The following is a 12,510-nucleotide window of genomic DNA, read 5'->3' as shown; positions in this document are numbered from 1 at the left end:
AAAGATTAAAAAAGTGGTCTGAAATGAACGAACAGTATTCGGAAGCCCAGGCGGGTTATCGAACCGGTTATTACACGATAATATCGTAGTTATTAGTATTTATAATTACTGTTAGTATAACATGATAATATTTTAGTTATTAGTATTTATTACAATTAATGTTAGTACAATATGATAATATTTTAGTTATTAGTATTTATTACAATTACTGTTAGTATAATATGATAATATTTTAGTTGTTGGTATTTATAATTACTGTATAACATGATAATATCTTAGTTATTAGTATTTATTATAATTACTGTTAGTATAACATGATAATATTTTAGTTATTAGTATTTATTATAACTGTTATTATTACATGGTGATATCTTAGTTATTATCATTTATTATTACTGTTATTATTAATATAGCTCACAACTTGGCAGGTTAATGATATTCGTGTAGTCATTGATATTAGTTTGTAATATTCTACATATAATTGACTATTTGTTGTTCTTTTTCAGCTAACATGGTGTTTATATATACAACTTTAACTATATATGTGTGTATTTAAATATAGCACAAAATGGAAATGTCACTTAGGGATGGCCTAGTGGGGTTTCAAACAAAATCTGTGCCGTCAGTAACCGCTCATCTTTATTTATTTTCAGTTATGTATATATATAAAACCATTGTTGTATGTATATATTTGTGCCGTTCCGTTATACACACACTGGAAACAAAAAATTAGCTTCAAATTTACGTATTCCCTTACTAGTCTCAACTACTGCTCAATTACATATTTTAATTCGCCAGACATTGGCTCAAAAAGCGAAGTATTATCAGTAAATTTGATATTTTATACAGGACTATACGTTTTTGAAAATTTAACATCCTTATATTTAATCCTTATATTAATAAAGCTCTCTGGTGATTTTGAAACGAACCCTGGCCCTACTGCACCAAATCATATATCTGTCGTACACCCGAATGTAAGGAGCATTAGAAACAAGATTGACTTAATTTCAGCTGAACTTTCTAATTATGACATATCGGTAAGTGAAACATGGCTTGACAAAAATATCCTTTCATCATCTATTTCTATACCCTCATATAACACCCCTGTTCGCAACGACAGAAATAACCATGGTGGCGGTGTCGCGGTCTATGTTCGAAATTCACTACTTTTTAAAAGACGCCATGATCTAGAATTTGACGAAATAGAGGTAATATGGTTAGAAGTTAAAACTTTTAATAATGTATTTTTAATAGGAACGTTTTATAGACCGCCAAATTCCACAAATCTCATAAATAACCCTATAGTTGAGTCTATAACTTTGGCCGCATCTGATGATGTTACTAATTGTTTTATTTACGGCGATTTTAATATTGATATGTTAGCAAAGCAGAATACTTTTTTACATAATGCTATGATTATATTAGATCTTAACCAGGTTATCAAAAAACCAACTCGGTATGATGATTGTGGGAAAAATAGTCTTATTGATTTAATTCTAACAAACTCGAAACATTTTATATTTGAATCCGGTTGTCTTGATAATTTTTGTAGCGACCATTGTCCGATTTTTAGTAGACTAGCATTTAATTCACCCCATTATAAAAGCTTTCAAAGATTTATTTGGGATTATGGGAACATTGACCACGACAACCTTATCTTAGATGCATCTAATATAGCATCTAACTGATGAAAATAATGTTAGTAAAGCGTGTCTAGACTTTACAAGTGAGTTAATTAAGTTAGCCAAAAAAAAAAAATTCCAAACAAATTAGTAACAATAAGACCAAATGATAAACCATGGATGAATTCTAAAATTAGGAAAATGAAAAGACGGAAAAACAAAATCCATAGAAAAGCAATATTATCTGGGAATCCTATAGATTGGGCAAACTTTCGCAAGATTAGAAATGATCACATATCTTTAATAAGGAAGAGCAAAAGAGATTATTTTGAGAGACTAGATGATAGAATTAACAAGCCAACAGTGAGGCTGATGTCCCCCGCCGAAATAGGAAAATAATTAGAGGACACATATAAATTTATCACAAATTATCCTTTACATAGTATTGAACAATGAAACAGTATATCTTTACTTATAGTCTAACAATCAAAGTAGGAGAGTTATTGTTTTCCAAAGTCTCGACCAATCAAATTGCGTATCGCTCTGCTTACCCTGAGCAGAAAATGCTCATTATCAAACTTAGTCAAGGTATTACTGTAATGAAACTATACACCAAGTTTCATCAATCTCACTTAATTAGAACTAAAGTTATCGTGTCCCAAAGCATCAACCAATCAAATTGCTTATCTCTGCTTACCCTAAGCGGAAAATGCTCATCTTCAAACTCCATCAAGGCATTGACCTAATCAACACATACACCAAGTTTGAACATTCTAGCTCAATTAGGAAGAGAGTTATCGTGCCCCAAAGTATCAACCAATCAAATTGCTTATCTCTGCTTACCCTAAGCGGAAAATGCTCATCTTCGAACTCCATCAAGGCATTGACCTAATAAACACATACACCAAGTTTGAACATTCTAGCTCAATTAAAAGTTATCATGTCCCAAAGCATCAACCAATCAAATTGCTTATCTCTGCTTACCCTAAGCGGAAAATGCTCATCTTCGAACTCCATCAAGGCATTGACCTAATCAACACATACACCAAGTTTGAACATTCTAGCCCAATTAGGAAGAGAGTTATCGTGTCCCAAAGCATCAACCAATCAAATTGCTTATCTCTGCTTACCCTACGCGGAAAATGCTCATCTTCGAACTCCATCAAGGCATTGACCTAATAAACACATACACCAAGTTTGAACATTCTAGCTCAATTAGGAAGAGAGTTATTGTGTCCCAAAAAGTGTGACGGACAGACAGACGGACAGACAGACAGACGGACGAACCCATTTTAATAGTCCCCTGCTTTCTTCGAAAGGCGGGGGACAACAATAAAGCTAACTTCGGCACAAAGGATTGGTGGAATTTAGTTAATTCATTTGTGAAATCAAAACCTGCGGTCAACAACGAACTGACACCTCTACAAGTAAATAACCACACCCATTTTACACCACTTGACAAGGCGAATGCCCTAAATGACTTTTTTTATTAACCATCTAAACTTAACGACGATAATAATAACTTGCCTGTTCTTCACCAAAACCTAAACTCTCTTACAGAGATCGTAATAAGCCCAAAAGAAGTTAAAGATATCATTCTATGTTTAGATACTTCAAAAGCTAAAGGCCCCGATGATATCAGTGGGAAAATATTAAAAACTATTGTAAATGAAATAAGCGAACCACTCTGCTATATTTTTAATTTGTCCCTTTCTCATAAAAAAGTCCCTGAAATTTGGAAATCAGCAAATATAGTAGCAATTTTCAAAAAAGGATCTCCTCATGAATGCGGAAACTATAGACCAGTATCATTATTAAGCATTGTTGTAAAAATATTCGAAAAATGCATATATAAGCATGTCTTTAACTTCTTTTGTGAAAACAATATACTAACTTCATTTCAAAGTGGCTTCTTAAAGGGAGATAGCGCTATCTATCAACTAATTGACTAACTCACACTTTTTGTCAAGCCATAGATCACGGAACGTATACAAGAGCAGTGTTCTGTGACATCAGCAAGGCTTTTGACAGAGTCTGGCACGCTGGACTCTGTCATTAGCTGAGGGCGTCTGGTGTAAGAGGGGGGCTGCTTGATTGGTTTATTGATTATTTAAAAAATAGAAAGCAAGTAGTAGTTGTTAGTGGTGTCTCCTCTGACCCCAGGATTGTCCCTGCCGGTGTCCCACAGGGCTCGGTTCTCGGTCCTCTTTTGCTGCAACCCCAACATTTGCAATGTCTTTTGCAAATACAGTCAAGCCCAAGACCACTTCCATTGCTTGTCAAACACCTGCTGTATTTCCAGCTGCGACGGAGTCCTCGTCACCACCGAAACCTACCATTCCTCCAAAGCCCGTAAATGTTTCTCTCAACACCCAGACTGCTAATAAGTCTGGGGAGTCTGAGATTGAGGAGATTGTGCCTCCCACTCCTCAACCAATTGGTGGAAATCCACCCAAAATAGATATTAGCAAGGAACGTTCTGGTAAAGGCGTTCCTAAAAATTCTAAATTGGCTACCTTCCGTAGTAGGAAGGGTGACGAAGATCCTGTCGGAACCTATAACAGGTTCGGGATACAGGACAATCTAATGGATGTTGTTGTAAAAATACATGACCCCAAACAACATCACAGAAGTCTTGTTAAACCTCCCTGATAATGGCTAATTCCATTATTCAATGGAATTGTCGTGGTCTGAAACCAAATTTTAATGAAGTTCAAATCTTAATTCAAAAATTTAATCCCTTAGCTATTTGTTTACAAGAAACTTTTTTAAAGAATTCAGATGTCTTAACACTCAGACATTTTGTTGCCTATCATTATTTTGCTAATAATGATGGTAGAGCACACGGTGGTGTTTCCATTTTCCTTAATGGAAATATTCCGCAGAGAAAAGTCACCCTCAATTCGCCTTTACAGGCAGTTGCAGTGAGGGTGACTTTACATATTCCTATCACACTCTGCTCTGTATATTTACCACCTAGTTTACATCTGAACCCCAGAGATCTTGATGACCTTGTTGCACAACTTCCTCTCCCGTTTATAATTACGGGAGATTTCAATGGTCATCATTCACTCTGGGGTAGTCCAGATGATAATAACAGAGGTAAACAAATAGCGGACTTCATTAACATTAATAATTTGTGTTTATTAAATGATGACTCGCCTACTTATTTACATCCTGCCACAGCTTCTTTTTCTTCTCTTGATCTAACCATTTGCTCTCCGGTCCTGTTTCAGGATTTTACATGGAGAGTGAATGAAGATCTGTGTGGTAGTGACCATTTTCCCATCTTGATAGATAATAATGGCCCCTCTCCGGTTGAAAGACCGCAGAGGTGGAAGTTACATAAGGCTGATTGGGCTCTTTTTTAATCTTTGTGTCTCTTCTCTTTTGATGCAAAAGAGTTAGAAGATGCAGATGAGCCCATGGCCTTATTCACTTCAATTCTTCAGGATGTAGCTGAGCAGGCGATTCCGAAGACCACGACTGAGCCCAAACGTTTCAATAAACCATGGTATAATAACGATTGCAAATCCGCTCTTAGAGAGCGTGATCGCATCTTAAGACGCCTTGAGAATCACCCTTCCATGGAGAATATTGCAGCATACCAAATGGTCCGGGCGAAGGCTCGTAGAACCATACGCCAAGCAAAGAAATCTTCATGGCAAGGATATGTCTCAAGGATCAATTCCCGCACCACTTCTAAATCGGTATGGGATAGGATTCGTAGAATTAAAGGTAAAAGTAGTGCATTATCAGTTAACCATCTAAATGTTGACAATACCACCTTAACAACATTTCCTGATATTGCTAATTCTCTGGCCAGTACAATTTCATTCAATTCATCATCCAATTTCTCCTCGGATGCCTTTCGGGGCATTAAACATCAACAGGAGAAAAGGCGACTTAATTTCAAGTCCCGTAATGATGAATGTTATAATGAAAAGTTTTCTATTGCTGAACTCCGTGATTCTCTTAAAAGGGCTCAGGATACTGCAACTGATCCAGATGAAATTCATTACTAGATATTAAAACATTTACCTTTTTCTACACTTTTAATATTATTAGATCTTTATAACCGGATTTGGGTTGATGGGAATTTTCCCCCTTCATGGCGTGAAGCCATAATAATTCCCATCCCTAAACCGGGGAAAGATCCTACGAATCCTTCCAATTATCGTCCGATCGCTTTGACTAGCTGCATTTGCAAAACCATGGAGAGATTGATCAATCGAAGGCTTGTTTGGTACCTTGAGTCCAACAACCTCATTACAGACCTCCAATGTGGGTTTCGGTCCCAAAGGAGCACTCTTGATCATCTCGTTCGATTTGAAACGTTTGTCAGGGATGCTTTCATCCAGAAACAACATTTAGTTGCTATATTTTTTGATCTGGAGAAAGCTTATGATACCACATGGAAATATGGTATCATGCGCGACCTGCATAACCTCGGTCTGCGGGGTCGCTTACCTGTCTTTATTAAAAATTTCTTAGAAGATAGGTCGTTTAAGATACGCTTGGGATCAATATTCTCTGATCCATTTCCCCAGGAAATGGGAGTCCCTCAGGGAAGTATACTATCTCCTACTCTTTTTTCCATCAAGATAAATACCATACCATCATGCCTTAAACGTGGGGTCGACGGCTCTCTTTATGTTGATGACTTTCAGATGTGTTACGGATCGACAAGTTTGCAAACAATCGAACGTCAGTTGCAGCTTTGCTTGAATTCTATTCAACGATGGGCAACTGACAATGGATTTCGATTTTCGAAATCCAAGACTGTTTGTATGCACTTTTGTCAACGAAGAGGTTTACATCCTGATCCGGAACTTACATTGGATGGAAGCCCCATTCCAGTTGTAGATGAAACAAAATTTTTGGGTTTGATATTTGATAAGAAATTATCATTTATCCCACATATCAAAACCCTCAAGAAGAAATGTCTGAAAGCCCTCAACATTTTGAGAGTCTTATCAAACACTGACTGGGGAGCAGACCGTAAGGTCTTGCTCAGATTATATCGAGCTTTAATAAGATCTAAACTCGATTATGGGTGTATTGTGTATGGGTCTGCCCGCGAGTCTTATCTCAAAGAGCTTGACACCATACACAACCAAGGACTTATAATCAGTTTAGGAGCATTTCGAACATCTCCAGTGCAGAGTTTATACGTCGAGGCGCACGAGCTCTCATTGCACGACAGACGTGATAAACTTGCACTGCAGTATGCTACAAAAATTGCATCTCTGCCTCACCATATTTCTTATAACACCATATTTAGACCATTTCACGAACATCTGTATTTACTGAAAACTAACGTTATTCCATCATTCGGTATTCGCATCCAACCCCTTTTGTCAGAGGCTGGGATCAGTCATGACAGTATTGCGAATACCCCTTTGTTTAGTACTCCAACCTGGACTATATCGCCTCCAAAGATCGATTTAGATCTAACGAAAAACAAAAAGAGAGATACTAGTTCCACGGTTTTTCAGACTCTCTTTCGAGAGTTGAGGTCTAAATATGGTGATTATGCTCCCATTTACACAGATGGTTCCAAAGATGGTGATCGGGTAGCTTCGGCTACCGTCACGCCATCTGGAACCATGTCTGTCAGACTTCCACCTGCTGCTTCCATATTTACTGCTGAGCTCCAGGCCATCTTTCAGGCATTGGAGTTCATTCAATCATCTTCTAATTTAAAACACGTTATATTTACTGATTCTTTGTCCTCTTTGCAAGCAATAAACAATAAGCAGCTTGTACACCCATTAGTAGCAGACATTTATCGTCTGCTACTATCACACGAGTTTAACAGCAAGGACATTGTCCTTTGCTGGCTCCCCAGTCATGTTGATATTAAAGGGAACGATCAAGCAGACTTAGCTGCCAAGTCTGCTTTAGATCTTCCCATATCAAAATTTCTTTTACCTTTCACAGATTTTAAATCTTGTATTAACTTTTTTATTTATGACCGCTGGCAACGGTCTTGGGATCTTGCAGGCACAAATAAACTTCATCACATTAAGCCTCTCTTAGGAGACTGGCCAAGTTCCTATAGAACCAACAGGAGGGATGAAGTTGTTTTGTGTCGCTCTCGTATTGGTCATACTTTTTTAACACACATTTTCATCTTAAAGCGAGAGCCTCAACCAGAATGTGAACACTGTCATGTTCCTTTGACAGTTAAGCACATTTTGATTGAGTGCAAGCATTTCAAGGATAATAGATCAAATTTTTACCGTTGTCAGTCATTACATCACATGTTTGCCCAACCGGGTTTATATGGTAAAGTGTTAGACTTTTTAAAGGAGACAGGATTTTATCATAAATTTTAATTGTATATATATCATTTCATTTTTGTATTTAATATTTATATGCATAAAAGTTGTATTTTATTTTTAATTTTACTAACTGTGATATTGTTTTTATTTATGCATATAATGTTTTTCTGTGATATAATTTAGCCTGTCTTGTAATATTCACCATATGTTTGGCGCAATATAGCCCGGTTGGAGCTGGCGTGCCATAAAACCACATTTCAGTTCATTTCGGTCCTCTTTTATTTCTGTTATACATTAATGATATTGTAAATGATATTAACTCGAATATTAGACTGTTTGCAGATGATACTTCCCTGTATTTACAAATAACGAATCCTCAGGCAGACGCGGCTATCCTGAATAATGATTTGATAACTATTAATAACTGGTCAAAGACATGGCTTGTAACTTTCAACCCCCTAAAAACTGAAACAATAACCTTTTCAACTAAAATAAATTTAACTAGACCACACTTGTACTTGGACACTGTGCAAATAAAAGAAGTATCGGAGCATAAACATCTTGGGCTAAACTTTCAACCAAATTGCAAATGGGATGTCCATATAAATCATATCTGTAATAAAGTAGGGAAACTTATCAATTGTTTTAGATCATTAAAACATCGACTTAATAGAAAATCATTAAACATCATCTATACTTCTTTTATTTTACCACATTTTGATTATGCTGACGTAATTTGAGCTGGTTGTTCAAACAAATTAGTTTCACAATTAGTAACTTTACAGTTAGATGCACTAAGGACTATTTGTGGAGCGGTTAGAGGTACAAGCCATGCAAAACTCTATAAAGAAACAGGATTTGTTCCATTAGCTGAACGTCGACGAAGACACAAATTAAAATTATTCTATAAGCTAATCAATGGTCTAGCTCCTTCATATATTTCTAACCTTATTTTAAAGAAAAAATCACCATATCGTCTAAGAAGAGTACTTTTGTAGAACAAAGATTTTTTCAAATTCATTTTTTCCGTCGACGACCCGAGAATGGAACACATTGGAACCCGAAGTACAAAATTCAAATTCTGTCTCATCATTAGTTTCAAGCTTGATTAAAAACGACCATATTATTCCACAGTACTATTATATTGGAGATAGAAAAAATCAAATAATACATAGTAAACTGAGATTAGGCTGCAGCGATTTAAATGGTCATAAGTTTTTGAGACATTTAACGGATAGCCCCGCCTGCGCGTGTGGTCACCATTTTGAAGATTGTTATTAATATCTACTAGTATGCTCCTTGCATTCGGGTGCCCGAGGTCAAACTATTGGTTTACTAAAGCAGCAATTTCAAGATATTAGGACTTTATTAAATGGTCAGTTTGTCCTCTCAGTTGATCAAAATGAGTACATTTTTAACACTGTTCATAATTTCTTAATATTGTCAAAACGTTTCTAACGTCCAAATCATCCCGTCTGTTATTGATTTATTTACTCTATATATAATATACCAAATAATACTTCACGTTTAGATAGGTCTTATATGGAGGGGGTTTGCGGCACTACTATATTGGTACCATATTAATATAAAGTAACGGAACGGACAACTTTATATATGTATAAATGTTTAGTTTATATTTAAATCTCAAATAATTTTATATTTTTATGTAAGAGTTAGAACCCATATAGAAAATTCTTCATGGTTTCTAAACCATGAAGAATTTTCTATATGGGTTCTAACTCACTTAGAACATGATCTCTACTTTCAAAACTTATACAAAATATAGTATGATATTTGTATTATTTATATTTCATAAAATATTTGGGGAAAACTAATTGAAATATGAAATTTGTTAAAGTTGAATAATTTGTAGGTGTGGTCATAGAGTGATTGACAATTGGGTGGAGTCATTCAATGTCACCTGTATAAGTCATGAGATTAAGAGATTAAAGGTGATTACAAGTGATTACAAGTAACTTTTGATCGTTAATGAGTACAACTTTAATCTTATTATGTTCCTTCATTCATTCAGTAGTAATTTTATAGTCACTATAGTAAATGTACTTCAATACTGATGTGCCAGATTTTGCTGTCGACTGGGCATCGTTTCCATCAGATGATGAACTAATTAGCCTATCGCAAGTGATGGATATTCCAACGCAACAACTAGTGGATATGCCATGTTTGACTCGTGATAATAAAGGACGTTTTTCTAGTCCTGTGAAGCAGGCAGATTTAGAAAATATACAAAAATGTTCAGTTCCAATCAAGACCAGAAACAACAACAAATGGGCGTTAAATTTATGGAAGGACTGGGTTGATAATAGGAACTCTAAGCCAGAGACATATTTTGAGAAAGGAAAATTAATTCCTACGGACATTAATACATTAAATGATGAAGAATTACAATTTTGGCTGCAAAGATTTATTGTTGAGATAAGGCGTAAAGATGCGACAAATTATCCACCAAACACTCTTGTTCAAATTGTTTCGGGATTACAAAGGTATATCAAAAATGATTGTAACAGAAATAATGTGCATATTTTGAGAGATGATGATGAGAAATTTAGTACATTCCGCAAAATATTGGATTCCGAAATGAAACGACTGACATCTCTTGGATTTGGAACAAAAGTAAAATCATGTGAACCAGTGCTTCCAGAAGAGGAAAAAGTAATGTGGGATAAGGGTGTTTTTTCTATGAACACAGCAGAAGGACTGAGTAACGCGATATTTTTCTATAATGGAAAAGCCTTTGCATTTAGAGGTATGGAGCAACATAAGTGTGTTGAAGCTGAACAATTTGAAATTTTGACTGATCAAAAAAACAAGAGAAAATTTATAAGATTCACTCCTAGGATACAAAAAAAACTCGCAAGGTGGATTAAAACGAAAAAATGTGACAATTACACCAATTGAACACTATGAACAGCCAGATAATGAGCGTTGTTTGGTGAAAATGTATGATTATTATCTATCGCTTATTCCCCGTAAAGGATTTCTATATAAAAAACCACTGACCACAACCGTAACTGATGAAAGTCAACATCCCAGGTTTAGTGCTGCCAAAATAACTTTTAATAAACTTTCTCAAATGTTTAAAAAATTTTATCAACAAGCTGGACTTAGTATTGAGGGTCGAACAATATCAAACCACTCTGGTCGGGTAACTTGTTGCACAACTTTGTACAATGATGGTTTTTCGGATAAGGCTGTGACGTCAAGGAGTGCCCATAGAAGCAACGCTGTCCAGAAATACCAAAGAGAGTTATTTTCTATTAAAGATAGTGTTAGCAAGTCTTTGGGGCCGCCTGAAATAAATGACATTAAAACTACCGGTACACAAGAAGATAATGACGAAATTCAGGAAATTAAGAAGTTGAAAACTTGCGTAAACCAAGATGTGCCTTCAAGTGCTAATAACACTCTCGAAATAATAATTCCAGATTGTGTAAATAAAGTAGTTTTGCGAAAAAAAGATAAAACTGTAACGGTTGAAATATAATGCATGTAAATTATATTGTAAATATTAAGATATAACCACAATTAAATTATATTAAATGTTGTTGTCTTTATCCTTTATTTAGCTCACCCTAAATCAGCAGACCGTGTAGTTAGCTTACTGTGTTAATCCCAATTAGCGATCACATACCATGACCTGAGCTGTGGGTGGGGTTTTCTACAGCCAATGGCAAGTACTTAAGATAACTTCATTCTTCATGAAATAGAACAGTGTCACATGGTCATTTTAAAGGTATCTGATTGGAAGAAAAATGAGGTTATGTTCTAAATGTTCTTGTTGTATATATGTTCTGTATGTACATAAATTAAACTTATTTTTGTAAATTCTGAAGAGGAGTCACCATAGGCCCAGCCTGTTCTCCAATCCATTTTCAAATGAAATAAAATACTGTTTACAAAAAAAACCCCGGTTATTCAACAGTAGATCGATGTATTCACGTTTCACGGATTGGCATAAAAATATTTAAGTAAACAAAAAGGCCGATTTTATTGTTTATATGTCGACTTCTCGAAGGCCTTTGACCCGATAAATAGGCCACAACTCATGTCACTGCTTTGGCAGAAAGGGGTTAAAGGGAATATGTATCAAACCTTAGTATGTACAGGGCTGTGTTTTAAGCCATCTCCTGTTTGGGTTTTACATAAATCAGCTAATTGAAATGTTAGATGGCGCTGATGTGCGGGGCATATTTACAATACAAGAAGTGTCAAGATATTGTAGCACTGCTATATGCTGACGATTTATGCTTGATGTCAGATAGCGTAGGTGACTTGCAAAAGAAAATGAAAGTACTAGAAACGTTATGTGTGCTATTTAATCTAAAGGTAAACATGGGTAAAACTAAGGTTATTGTGTTCAGAAATGGTGGCACTTTGAGAAAGAATGAGAAATGGTCCCTGGACGGTAATAAAGTAGAATGTGTAACGTACTAGGTTAAAATGGAGCAAATGTTTGCAAAATCTGTCACTAAAAGCAGAAAAAGCTTTAATCCCTATAAAATCACTAATAACAAAGATTGGTCATCCATCATTAAACGTTTCGTTTAAAATGTTTGATAGCATTATAAAACCAATTTTAC

The sequence above is a fragment of the Patella vulgata genome, chromosome 4 (assembly GCF_932274485.2).
Source record: "Patella vulgata chromosome 4, xgPatVulg1.2, whole genome shotgun sequence".
NCBI lineage: Eukaryota > Metazoa > Mollusca > Gastropoda > Patellidae > Patella > Patella vulgata.
Note: the sequence above shows the minus strand (reverse complement) of the source record.